The sequence below is a fragment of the Molothrus aeneus genome, chromosome 2, assembly GCF_037042795.1.
Source record: "Molothrus aeneus isolate 106 chromosome 2, BPBGC_Maene_1.0, whole genome shotgun sequence".
In the NCBI taxonomy this organism is placed as follows: Eukaryota; Metazoa; Chordata; class Aves; order Passeriformes; family Icteridae; genus Molothrus; species Molothrus aeneus.
The window spans coordinates 79,896,964-79,910,575 of NC_089647.1; positions in this window are offsets into that span (position 1 = coordinate 79,896,964).

A 13,612-nucleotide genomic window follows, 5' to 3' on the forward strand; every position below is an offset into this window, starting at 1 on the left:
TATATTTTAAATATTATTCTGAAAACAGGAAATTACTCTAAAATTATGATTAAGTGAACAGTGAATATTGTTATATTGATAAACAGATGCTGTCTTATTTTTGTTCCAAAATATTATAAACATATTATTTTATACTATGTTTTATAATGTATTTGATTTATATTTTCCTGTCATAGATTTCTAATACTAAGATGCTATTCAGTAATTTTTTCTGTTTGTGTAACTATTACCAGAAAGAACAATTTTTATGGTCTTAATGAGTTTTACAGTCTAACGGATTTTTAGTATATTTCAATGAATCAGAATAATTTTGGGGTTTAGATTTACAAAATTACTCAGAGGTATTTATTATATGATTATGTTACTTGTTCTTTTTTTTTTTATACTTATCTGATTTAGTGATCAAACTGAGGCTTTAGTTTTAACAAGAAATGCATTACTGAAAGGATTGCCAATACTTATGCATCTGGAGATGAAATAGGGATTTCAAATGTGAATCTCTCAGATCAGACCAGTGCTGATTATAGCATTTTGACTTTTTGATTCTTGCACTAGGCTTCACAAACAAACAGTTATTCAAATTATTGATATTCTCAGATAAAATTCTCCAGTTCAGCTTGAATTCATTCTGGTCAGGTTTGAGTCTGAACCAAATTTCAGAAACATGAATAGACTATAAATTCAACTGTTATTAAAATAAATATCTTTCTTCATACTTGATCAAGCTTCCTTGCTTATTAGGAAATCAAATGATTCTTACAAATTTCAGTAAATGATGTTTGACTGACTGTGGTAAAGAACTTGAAAATTCAATTACATAGTCAGGGTTTCCACCTTTAATCTTTTAAATTCAGAATTCTGGTTGATTTTTGTGAAAGAAAGCAATTTTTTCCCTTTGGATTTCAAGAAAAAAATGTGCTGTCTGAAAACAAATTAAAAATCAAATTTAGTTTAAATTGAAGCTATTGTTATATATGCACTGAACACAAGACACACTCCCGTTTCTTGGAACAAGATAGAGGAAATCAGTGGTCAGCAAAGCCACGTGCAGCTTTTACCCAGAAGGAAAACATTTCGCCCTTTCATCAGTTTCCTTTTATCTGCCTCTCTCTGTCCGTACCACTCAGCTCAGCCTTCGATCTGATGAGAGGGCACTGGTGTCACGGCAGCGAACGTGAGCTAATGAAAGTGTAAAGCTTTGGTTCAACAGAGTAGAAAATTCCCATCTAGTCAGCAGAAACCGCAGTCTGATACAATTGAGTTTTCAGTAGGTGTTGCTATTAAGCCCTTAGACGTCTGGGATGGTAAAACTTGTGATCCTCTAAACATTAAACATTAAATATTTGATTTTTTTTTTCTTGAATTACTTTCAGGCCTTTTTTTGTCAGTTTGGGATTTTTTAGGTATTTTTGTTGGTTTGTTTGGCTTTTTTTTTTGTTTTAAATTTATGAAGGCTTTTAACACCAAGACCCAATGCGTTAATTTTATTATGTAGCATAGCTCATTAAATTACAAATACCTTAATTAACAGTGCCAGAGAAGTGCAACATATCTCACTCCAGACTAAGAAGTGATCAAAACCAGAATCAGAATTCCTGAGAGTTAAATATAAGGTTCAAGTCCGTATAGGAAGTGTGTAACAAAGTTTTATCAATACAGTAAACACTGTTGTGGAATGCAAAATCTGGGCACACATAAAATTTGGATTGTCATTTGCCTTGTATTAGACTCTCACTCACAACCTACTATCCTACCTGATCACCTCATTAAATATTTCTGAGGATAATGTGGTGATGTAACTATTTGCTATTGAGCTCCCTAGCATCTTTGTAAAAATACAGAAAATCTAAAGAACTTGAAGAGTCTGGGCCACAAGAAAAAATGGTTTTGTTCTTGTTACCTTACTAATAATCATAGATTTTTCCTAAAATAGTTTCTTCTGTGAACACCGTGAGAGGAATTGACCTGACTTGACTTAGTCCCATAAAATTTAGAATTCAGATTAATTATTCAAAGGTACATTTTTTAGATTCTTACAGAGGTATCTCATTACCTCATCTTAGACAGTATAATTTGTTCACAAGAAAACTTTTTCCATTGACTACTTGAAGGAAGACCAAGCTGCCAATTTTCACTAACACGCAGGTTATGCTAAAGATCAATCCAATTAATCAAACATCTCTATTTCTTCAAGGATTGTTCTGACTGCTTATTTTTGCTAAACTGGCATTTTGCTGCCAGCTTGGAACTCAATTTATTTTGAGCACCCTGAAGAAAGGTGAAAAGTCTCCATTGTGCACACACCAATATGGAGAGAGTGATACCTAATATACATCAACCTGAGAAAGACTCAGAAGCAAAGCTGGCATTTAAAGCACCTTCAGAGAGAGAGAAAAAAAAAATTCTTGAAAGTCTCAAAAAATAAAAATACAAATTATAGAAAATTTTATATTGGTCACTCATGGTTTTCTATTTTACCAATAAAAAGGGAACACTTAAGATAAATTATTCTCTTGGGATGTTTGCCATTCCATGCATCATTACACAAGAAATGTGGGATTTTGAAAAACATTGATATTCTTGGCTAACTTGCTACGAATGCTAGTTCTGTGTGAAACTTTGACTGTCAGCATTCTTGTGAAGTTAGGAGGTATTTGGTGGTCTCCCAGCATATAAGATCTCTTCTGAGGATCTATCTTGCACTGGTATTTGTCAGATGCCTTATTTAGAGCAGAGCTATCTTTTAAAGAAAAAAAAAGTAATTGTAGACTCTGAGCAATACTGTTTTGTTCAAGTTTTGCATAACAACTATCATTGTAGCACTAGATTATTATCAATAACACTTAGGGTTTCTCTTCCTTTTTAATCTTGGCATTTCTTTAGCAACTCTGCAATATTGCCCTAGAAACAAGTTACTAGGTTACAAAATTAGGATATATGCTTTAGCAGTTCACAGGACTTAAGAATATGAAGAGATGTTTTTATGTATATTTAAAATACTATTAACATGTTGCATTTTTTCCTAGGGAAATAAGTATTCAGATATTCAGACCCTGAAAATTACGTTTTTAATTCTGCCATCAGTGATAATTTGTAAGCACTACATTTTCTGATAATGATTCTAAGAATAAAAAATACCTGAAAACTGTCTTGATTGAAAGAGTTTCAGATATTCAAAATAACTTGTAATTAATCATTAAGCATTTCTAGGAAGTCTCAAGATTCAGAGAAGGTTAAAATGAAACACACAAGCTGCAGTGTCTCAGTTAGGAAAATTTTTGGTAATTATTTTAAATACTCATTTTCTTTGGCTACACAAATTTGGCAATAGGTCCAATTAACTATTTCAGCATAAAGCTCTGCTTTGAAATTTAAAAAAACCCAAATTATTAATTTAAAATATTCAAATGTGAACAGTGGCAAAAAACTCCCAATGATTTCAAGCTCTAGGTTATGTGCATCCTGTGATTCAAAGAATAATACATGCAACACAGCAGTGTCAACAATGTGTCACCCATTAACACTGATGCAAATGCATTTTGACTGGTGATAGTGCACTTGAACTTTATCACAATGTTTCCACAAATATGCAAAAGAACCGAGCAGACAAACAAATGCTATCCTTTTTATACTACCTTTAATATTCCTGTACATTGTATTCAACACCATATTCTGTTCTTTCACAGCTAATGTGAGGGATAGAAGATCACCAACAGGGCTACATTCTCAAAGAGAATATTTTTTATTATTTATCTACTCTTCTTCCTGGTAGCTACTTGACCTATTGCAGCTTTCTGTTGGATGATAAAAAAAATCCAACTGCCTTCTTATTGTTATTTTTAAATTTATTTTTTATTTTAAATAGCTTAGAAAAAAATAAAGGCAGATAAAATTCATTTTACACCAGTGACAAAGTGTTCATTTCCTTATCCCTGTAATAGTGTCAACAAACTTTTTCTGTGGGTAGATAGTCTGGACACAGAGATTATCCACTTACAAATTTTTCACATAGTATTTCAGTTATGAATGAAATAAAAAATGTCATTAAAATTATCCAAGCAAACCCCAAATGTCTGAAACAGCAGTGGAAAAAACAGATTTGAGCTCCAGAGAAATAGAAAGGATTTTGTCTGAGACAAGCCATGGAGAGCAGAGAAAATATTATTTGATACAATTCAATTCCAGTTTGACACAGGAGAGTAGACATAAAAGTATCTCTGAAAAACTGAAAGCAAAAGTTTGTTGGCTTTTCACTGAATATTTAAACTCCTCTTTTCCAACTTCAGCTCAGCTAAAAGGAAGTTACTGACTGAGATAAATCACTGCTGTGTCTTTCACTGGTGTCCTTTGAATGGATTGGTTAGGAATGATGCATTTTAAAATGTGTTTTCTCAAAATGTTATACGTTTCTGTGAGTACATGCATGACCTTTAGTCAGAGACACAACCATAATACGTTAATTTGCAAATACTTGTTAGGTATACTGATGACAGCTGTTCATTACTTACTTCAAGAAGGAGTAATAACAAGGATGCAAATACTGGGAGTGGAGTTTGTATCATGAATCATGTCCCTTATGTAGCCTTGTTTCCAAAGCAACTCCTTTAAAATCTGTGGTATTCATATTTGGTATTGAGGTGTTTTGCTGTTACTATGTCAGATCAGTCAATAATTATTGTACATTCCTCCAGTCATTCAAAATGGAATATATAGTGAATAAATGTTGTGTTATGTTGCATTGTTATGCAGTGTAAACTTAACATTTTTCCAAGAAAGCCCAACTTCAGTTTTTAAAAAGAGTGGTTATTTACAAGATTTTTACTGGGGACACTTTTAACTCACTGTAATTTGTTTTTTAAAAGTGCTTTTCATCTTAAAATCGTGTCTACTGTTTCTTCCCTTCCTACACTCACAATGTCTTACCTGATCCTTAGTCCTGCTCATACTAGTAAGGGTTTCATATAAGTAAATATTATTCAGAGTATGGCTGCAAAAACTTGTTTAAGTGTGAAAAGTGTTGTGCAGTATAAGGATATGTTTTAATAGGCATTTAAACTGACAATGTCTTTTGGGTTGTGAAATTCTTTTTTATTCAGCTCAAAGACTATTGATTTGTATTGATAAAGTACAGGCTGTGGTGTTAATTCTCTCTTTGGTGTCTGTTTATAGCTTGTTCTCTGATTAACAGATGCTTTTAAAGTACATTAAAGCTGAAACTTATACTTCTCTGTAAAGTGTATCAGACTGTTGTGGACTCTTCACCACCTGTGTAATTGCTACTGAGTACTGTGAACTGCTACTAAACTCAGCATAAAAAGTATTTCCCTGTTTAAAAGTGACAGAATTTCTTTTTATAATGGAAAATAGCTATCTGATGTCCTTGAATCCTAAATCAGAAATATTTTAAGGGAAATTTTGTATGATTTTTAAATGTCAAAAAAGGAGTTTTAATTCATAGCATGCTTTAGTTTAGCCTAACTCTAACATTCCTTTCATATCTGATTTTCTCTCAGACTTTTGTGGTCTTGCAAATTAGGTAGAAAATATTATACACTCCATGTACTGCCATTCTTCAAAATAAAAACTTTGACACTTGCAAAATTCTGCATATGTTCATTCTCACAGAAACAAAAAGAAACCTCCATTGTAAAATATCATCTGTTGGTTTGGTCTCTGTTCTCTTCCCTAGAACAGTTTCCTCTGGAACTTGTACACAATTCCTCCTTCAGAGTTAATTGTATCTTTTGCCAGAACTGAAATCAAAATGGTAGAATTTTGTCGTACCTGCCTTGAAATGAAAAAATACTTGCTATTGTAGAATATTATTCACAGTAGGTACCCGACACATTTCCACAAAAATTGCTAGACAGGAATACAGAAACTCACCAATTTTCTTGCAAAAAAAATCCTAAGCATTGTATTTGATCACGTAGGATTTTTCCAAATGTTGTTTTATGTATGTTCCTGTAGATCGTTAGTCATTGAAATACCTAATAACATTCTTTACTCTGCTGAATGGGTATAAACTCAAATGCATGAGAAATTAGTGAAGTGTAAGGGAGAAGTCCTCCTACTGCCTCAAAACTCTTATGACCTGCTGGTTGGTTTTGATTTGAAATGCATGTTTCTCTTGATATATCAGCGAAATTAAAGCAAAAAACTTACCACTCTTCTGCCTAATAGAGCAGGACAGTGTAGCAATTAGACAAAAAGACCAGTAATATCTCTTTTTCCACCCAATAGCATATCTGTTTTTCCACTCAATTCAATAGAACTGAAAATATTTGGAAAAACATGACCTAGGGTTCAAGAAGCAATAGGAATGTTTTCATCATATTCCCCCCACCTCCCCCACAGAAGCACAACTCACAATTAATCTATTTAAAAATATTGGGGAATAAGTATCAACATTGTAAAAATCAGTCAGTTGCCACTGAATTTTCTGAAGTCTTGTAAAAATAAAAAAGCTTATTTTCCTGAATACAGACCTTGATTTATTGAAGATTATTGAGGTGGTATTTGAGCTGCTGCTGCCTGTTTGTACATTGGAGATAACTGATCTGTTTTGTCACAAATATTGTCAGAGCATGAAGGTACTGTATATAATTTTTTTTTGTTATCAGTAACCAAACAACAGAGAATTTTTCAATTAACATATATTTTAAACTAGGTTCTTAAATGAATATGAAGCTGAGGGTGCTCTTAGGTAATTGGTAAAGTTTGAACTATTTTCGTGTTCATATATAGAAAAAAAAAAGATGAAATCTGAGGTTCTGGAAAAAAAAATAAAATTAAATTTTCTCAGGAAACAGTCAGAGATAAAATGGTCAAGTCTAAACTCTGCCACTGATAATTTGTCTTGTGTTGTGAATTTCAAGGAGATGATGTTTTAAAATACCAATTAAAAATAATTTTCTCTCTGAAAAAATATAATGACTGCAGAAAAAAAAAATTAAAAAAATCTGTAGTTCTTGGGTGCCCGATACTCTGTTCCTCTTTGGTGAACATCTACTACTACACTTACTTGGTAATCTCTGCATCCACTGGGGATAGTAATATTTAGTAAAATAGGGAACACTGCCTGAAACAGGTTTACTGTGTTAAAAAGTGCCCTTTGTATGCTCCATGTAACGGGATAGAGGCATTGCAGACTTCCCACCCCCAGTTCACAGCTATGCAAGTGGCAGAGAAACAGTCTGCCTCTGACCAAGCACAGTCCTTTGTCTGTGAAAGTTTCATGCGTGCCTTTTCATGTTGTTTAGCATCTGACACACTCTATCAAAGTTACACTTCTTGTTGCATTACACTACGCATTGGCATGATGCAGAAGGCCGCCACACACACTGATACACAGAAAAATTCATGACCAAAGTAAGGGCTGGGAGGGTATTTCTTCTTGTAATGACATCAGTAACAAATAAAAAATTTAAGACTCTTGGGAAGTATTAAGTTCATGTTACAACACAGTAGCCTGAGTTGTGTCAAAAGGCTCTTAGAACACCCCAACCTCAAAAAGGGAAAATGTATCTTGTTATCTGAGCTAACAGATGCAAGTGCATTTTATTATGTCTCTTTGCATTAGGAAGCAGCCATAAAAAAAAAGCAAAGCTTTCTAAAGTGCCCTAGAGGGAATACACACGGAAGTGTGCTTCAAATGCCCTCTGTGCTGTAGGTACTACTGCAAAGCTTGTTTCATACACGGTAACTTTTCTGCTTTCTCTTCCCTGCAAGTGACACTGCAGTTGAAATGATTTAATGCTGAATTATTTGCTTCTGAAATAATAGACACTATCTTTGTTCCCTAATGATAACATCATTGCTTGCAACAGATTCTTTATGACATATTAAACAGCAGAAGTACCCTGCACAGCTGTCAACTACTATTTTCTGGATAGGTAACAATTATGGATTCTTAAGGTACATACAGTAAAAAAAAAAAAAAAGAAAAAAAGGAAAAGCTGAACCCTTCTTGAATTATCTTATTTTTCAGAGTAGGTCACGGAGCACTGAAAATAAAACCCAATTACTCCCAGTTGAAAAGTTCAATGTCACTATTATGGTATGACCTACTTTCTGAAGCTCTGAAATTTTTGGCCGGGTGGATAATGGTTGAATATATTTTTTCACTATATGGGCAGCCCTTTGCATCATTTTTAATATAACACAAAAATCTGAACATTCACTTAAATAAATTGATACTATAATTAGAGGAATATATGAAAAATGTAGGTGAAGCATAACAAGCAACAAAGTAGTATAATTATGTAGGGCTAGAATATGTATTTATGATTAGAATCAGATGCAAATTCCACTGTATAATAGCATGAAAGAGAAATAATATCTTTAAGGAGTTATGCTGATTATTAAAATTAAGTAAATATAGCGTCCACCATTAATTTCATAATAGGTATTTATGGACTCAGCATTACAACATTTTTTATAATGACATTATTCATTTAAATTTTGGTCCATGCATGAATGTTTCCACTGCCCATTAGTTTTGTTTAGAAGGAAAGCCATGTCATTTTGTGAAAAATGGGAGTTATTAGGAGTTTGCTGGACTGCTCCTGATAGAAACTATGAAATTAAATCAAGCAACTGGCTGCTTTTCAATTTATTTTCCCCAGTATCTTGACTGAAAAAAAAATCTAAATGTCTTTAGTGTTTTTACACAGAGCTAGTATTTGACCTGCTAATCTTAGCACATTATCCTCAAACAGATATCCTAAAGAGCTGAAATATGAGAAAATGACAGACTGAAATGTTTTAAATAGATGGGCTTTTGACATGTACGATATGTATGACAAACTCAGTACTTACGTAAATAAATGAATGCTGAGTTGTTAAAATAGATATATTTAAATTTATTTGTCTGCTGTAGAAAATAAATTTAAACTATCATGATTTATGTCAGTGTAGAAGGGTGTGCTAATTGCTTTCAGAATCTCAGGTATCAAAAAATCTTACCACAAATGTGGCTGAAGGAAGCAATGGGATGGAAGAGGCTCACAGTATATAGAGATTATTATTAAAACAATTTTTGTCATAAACTATAAAAATGCACCTTTTTTGTTCAATGTATTTAAGTGGATTTCCTTTCAAATTTGATCAAACATCCTGCTTATGCCCATAGCAGACACTGAACTTGTTCAAGAGTAAGCAATTTGAAGGAAAAAAATAATTATCCAAGTGGTCACTTAAAAACTATTTATTTGTTTGTTTGTTAATTGAGACAAAGAATCACATGGATCATCTAAGAAATATTTGTAATGAATATGTAACACTTGTGTTAAAAGTGTGACAATGTCATACTCATAAGGTAAGTCTTTCAAAAAATTAATTGTGGTGCCTAAAAGCTTTGCTTTTTCGGTAATTATATTCTATGTTCAGTATTTTATTTCTCTTCCTAGAGGAGAAAAAGTTGTGCACTTGCAGCTGGGAAAGTCAATTGTATCTTAAGTTGCATAAAAAAGCATGGCCAGCAGGTCAAGGGAGATGATTCTGCCCCTCTACTCTGATTTTATGAGACCATGTAGAGAACTGTGCCCAGCTCTGGGGTCCCCAGTGCAAGAAGGACGTGGGCCTGTTAAAGTGGGTCCAGAGCCATGAAAATTATCAGATGTCTTGAGCATCTCTCCTCTGCAGTTAGGCTGAACATCAGAACAGGTTGCCCAGAGGAGCTGTGGATGCCCATTCCTGGGAGTGTTCAAGGCCAAGTGGGATGGGACTTTGAAAACTTGATCTAGTGAAAGGTGTCCACATCCATTGTCAGAGTGGTTGTACTAGATGATCTTTAAAGTTCCTCCCAGCCAAGCACATTTCATGATTCTATATTTTTTCTACTTATAACTTACCAGTGCTTTTTTTGTCAGAAAATATTAAAAGCAATGGGAAAGAGACACAAACCCAAAGCTAGGTAAAAAACAGGTTTGTGCTTCTCTGCAGGAAATGCTTATAAATGAGAAAATGAAGAATAACCAAGAAGCAATGAATAATGAACTCCTATATTTTCTGAAAAAAAGTTTAAAAACTCTTTTGAATGCTTTCCCCAATGGAACTTTATTGGAATGACTCTATGATTATAGTGAATTATATAAGTATCAAAAAATATAGTCCAACAAAATAAAGCCTGTGCTGAGATGATTACTGAATTAATAAGATCATAAAATGGTTTGGGCTGGAAGGAACCTTCCTTTAAAGACCATCTACTCCAAACCCAAACTCCAAACTCCAAACTCCAAACATGGGCAAGAACCTTCCTTTAAAGACCATCTACTCCAAACTCCAAACTCCAAACTCCAAACATGGGCAAGGACACATTTTACTAGATCAGGTTATTCAATGCCCATCCCATCTGACTTTGTATATTTCCAGTGATGGGGAAAATACACTTTCTACCATTAAAAAGTTTGTTATAGCCAGGAAAATTCATTTTGTCCAGGCTGAAGGACAGGAGTCCTTACAAATAAGCTAAGGGCAAATATTTCTATTTTGCAAAAGCAAAAAATAATGCTTAACTGAGAATTAAGAAGAATATTTTAGCTTAGATCATAAGCTAAAGAATATTTTTGGAACTGTGGTCATAAGACATATTAAATTGAAAAAAAAGGACTCCAAAGGATGATTTTGGTGTTATCAATTGCCTTTGGTTTTAATGTAAAATGTTATTATAATTTTTAAGCTGCTTCCCATGATCATCTAAATGGATCCTTGGTTGGAGTTATATTATAATGAAGAGAGTAAAGGGGATGGGAAAAAATCTCTCATTGAACAATTAACTTCCATAAGTAGACAGATTTCACTCTTCAGATCTTATGTATCCAGTAATTTTCAAATAATAAAATAAAAAATTATTTCAAATTCCATCTTTCCATATCCAAGTCTTAATACATATATAACTATAGAAATGCTGCAGCTATAGCAAAATAACTATTATGATGACTGTTCCAGTAATGGAATGGTAGCTTCTGTCCATTGAGATTAGTAAACATCCACAAATTAAAATTTACAGAAAAAAATGACTTTGCATCTCAGTTCTGATATTTAAGATTTTCTTTTTTTTTTTTTTTTTTTTTCAATTTAGGTACATAGTCTGTTTAGGTTTTTTCTACATACGGGGAAAAAAAGACATTCTAGCCTAATACATGCTAGCCATATTTTCATCAGAATTTAATGAGTCTATACAGGTAATAAATAATGCTAAAAAAGCAAAAAAACCATCAAGTATTAACTCTGGGATTTGAAAAAAAAGTTTGTTGTTTTATAAAAGATGAAAATTCTATTGAATATCTAATTAGCTCGGGGGATTTTACTGTTTGAAGTGAATGTGTTTATGTGCGTTGCTCCCTTTAAATGTGTTACGAGCCATGATGTTTCAGCCTGGAGCTGAAACCTGTCTTTGAATCATCTGAAATGATTCTACAGACAATCCCTTTACACCACAGAAATAACCAAAATAACATCTTGAAGCTGAACTGTGAGACCTGAAATGCATTTTTCATTCTCTTTGTAGAGAAGGTTGTCAATATTGCTATAATCAATAAATGACAACTTTGTACAATCAACTTTATCACAGCTACTTCTGGTGTCAGAACAAGTTGCATATACCTTTAGAAGTGAAGGACACTATATTTCGGACTACTTTTATTCAAAACTTATTCTCCTGCATGAATTAGGCACTCTATTTCTGAAATTAGATACTTTCATTGCTAAATATTTTGCAATGAAATCAATTTTTAATTTACATTTTGTGGGACATAATTATGTAGAGACCATACATGTTCTGGTACCAAAATGTCCTTGCCCGTGGTTTAGGAATGGCAATTTAATCCCTTCAATTTAGTACTCTCATCTCCTTTTTTCTGCCCCTCTCCCTTTCCCCCTGTGGCAGTCCAAAAACAGACTCTGATTACTCCTCCCGTTCTGACTCTGGGAATGGAGCTGAGAACTGAAGGAACAAAAAGGTGAAAATTGCAGGCTGAGATAAGAACAATTTTCTGGAAACAGTCATGAGATAAGAAATGAACAGTAACAGCAACAATATAAATAACAAAAGTGTACAAAGAGAGGGTGATTTACATGCAAAATTGCTCACCCACAGAGCCAAGCCTGACACAGCAGGGCCCTGAGAAAATTAATAATGGCCAATGTTTTCTACTCTTCTGTTTTTTGCAGATTTTAGGTTATTTCTATAGAGGTTTGCAAAATGACACACTGCTACTGTTGTTGCAATAAATAAGCCTATTGTATCTTGTATTCTTGTATCTTGTTTATTTTAATTCTTCCTCAGAAACAAAACCATATCACTGTAGTCATATATTGCAATGCATCAAATTAATTTTTCTGTGAAAAAATTTGATTTGAGGTTGATTACGATTGATATAAGGTGTTTTTTTCTCTAAGATAAAGTGTGCATTTTAACAGAGAAGGTAACATTAGGAAAATTATATTTGTCTTTGAATTGATCTTTCAATTTAAAACATTGTGATGTCATCTAGAAAAACATTGGCTTTCAGTAGCCAGCATTTGTTATTCTGAATCTGTAAAAATGATAGGACTAAGTAGTATAGAACAATGTTAACCATTTCCCCTTGGATTATAGGGGGTTTATTCTTCTCTTTGTCCCTGTCTTCCAACTCAGAGGTCTGAGAACCTGAAGATCATGTTCTTACTCCAGAAAAATGAGGTAAGGCAGCAGTCAGTACCTCAGCCTTTTCCTCATTCTTAGTCACTGTGTTTCCCCTCTGCATCCAGTAAAGGATGGAGATTGTTCTTAGCCATCCTTTTGTTGCTAATGCATTTACAGAAACATTTTAATAGTCTTACGCACCAGTAGCCAGATTAAATTATTTTTGACAATTTGTTGTTTATTAAATGATCAAGAATTGCAATTTTTTTGGCAAAATAATAAAATTAATTCATACACCAAGAAACTGTACTTGTTTCCTGAAAGTGATGGTAGGACAAGCTGACATGTGCAAATTCTGACCCTTTTTTTTCCATAAGATCAAACTGACTCTGATGAGGATGTAGACCTGAAAAAAAAATCTTATTTCCTGCGGTTATAATTATTAGACTCTTTGTGTTTCTTGTCTCTTCAATTCAATAGTCATTGCCATATAAATAAGAACTGACTGTGTTTTATCACAGTACATAAGAATTATTTATCAAAAAAAAAAACAACCTAGCTAATTCAGAAGGTGCTTCTGTTATGACCCATTTATTTGAATTGCATCAGCAATTGAGAAGCCCACCACATAATAAATTAACTGAAATGATTACCTACTATATATTGAATACTTTTATATGGATATGTATTTATGCTTTTATATTAATATGCATTTACAGTTCATATTATTTATAAACCTACTTTTCTTTCATTTTAACACTAATTTGCTGCATCTCTGGTCCTGACCCACCTCCATCTTGACACAAGAATCATCATAATGTGCACTGAAGCTTTTGTGTTGCTAGAAATTCTGACATGCATTTGCCACCTGACAGTCCAGTACTGTTAATCTGACAGTTTTACTGATCTTCTCTGTTTATTTCTTCTCTGTTTTTCCATAAAGAATGTATTATATTATTTAAACAGAGACCAATTTCATCAATT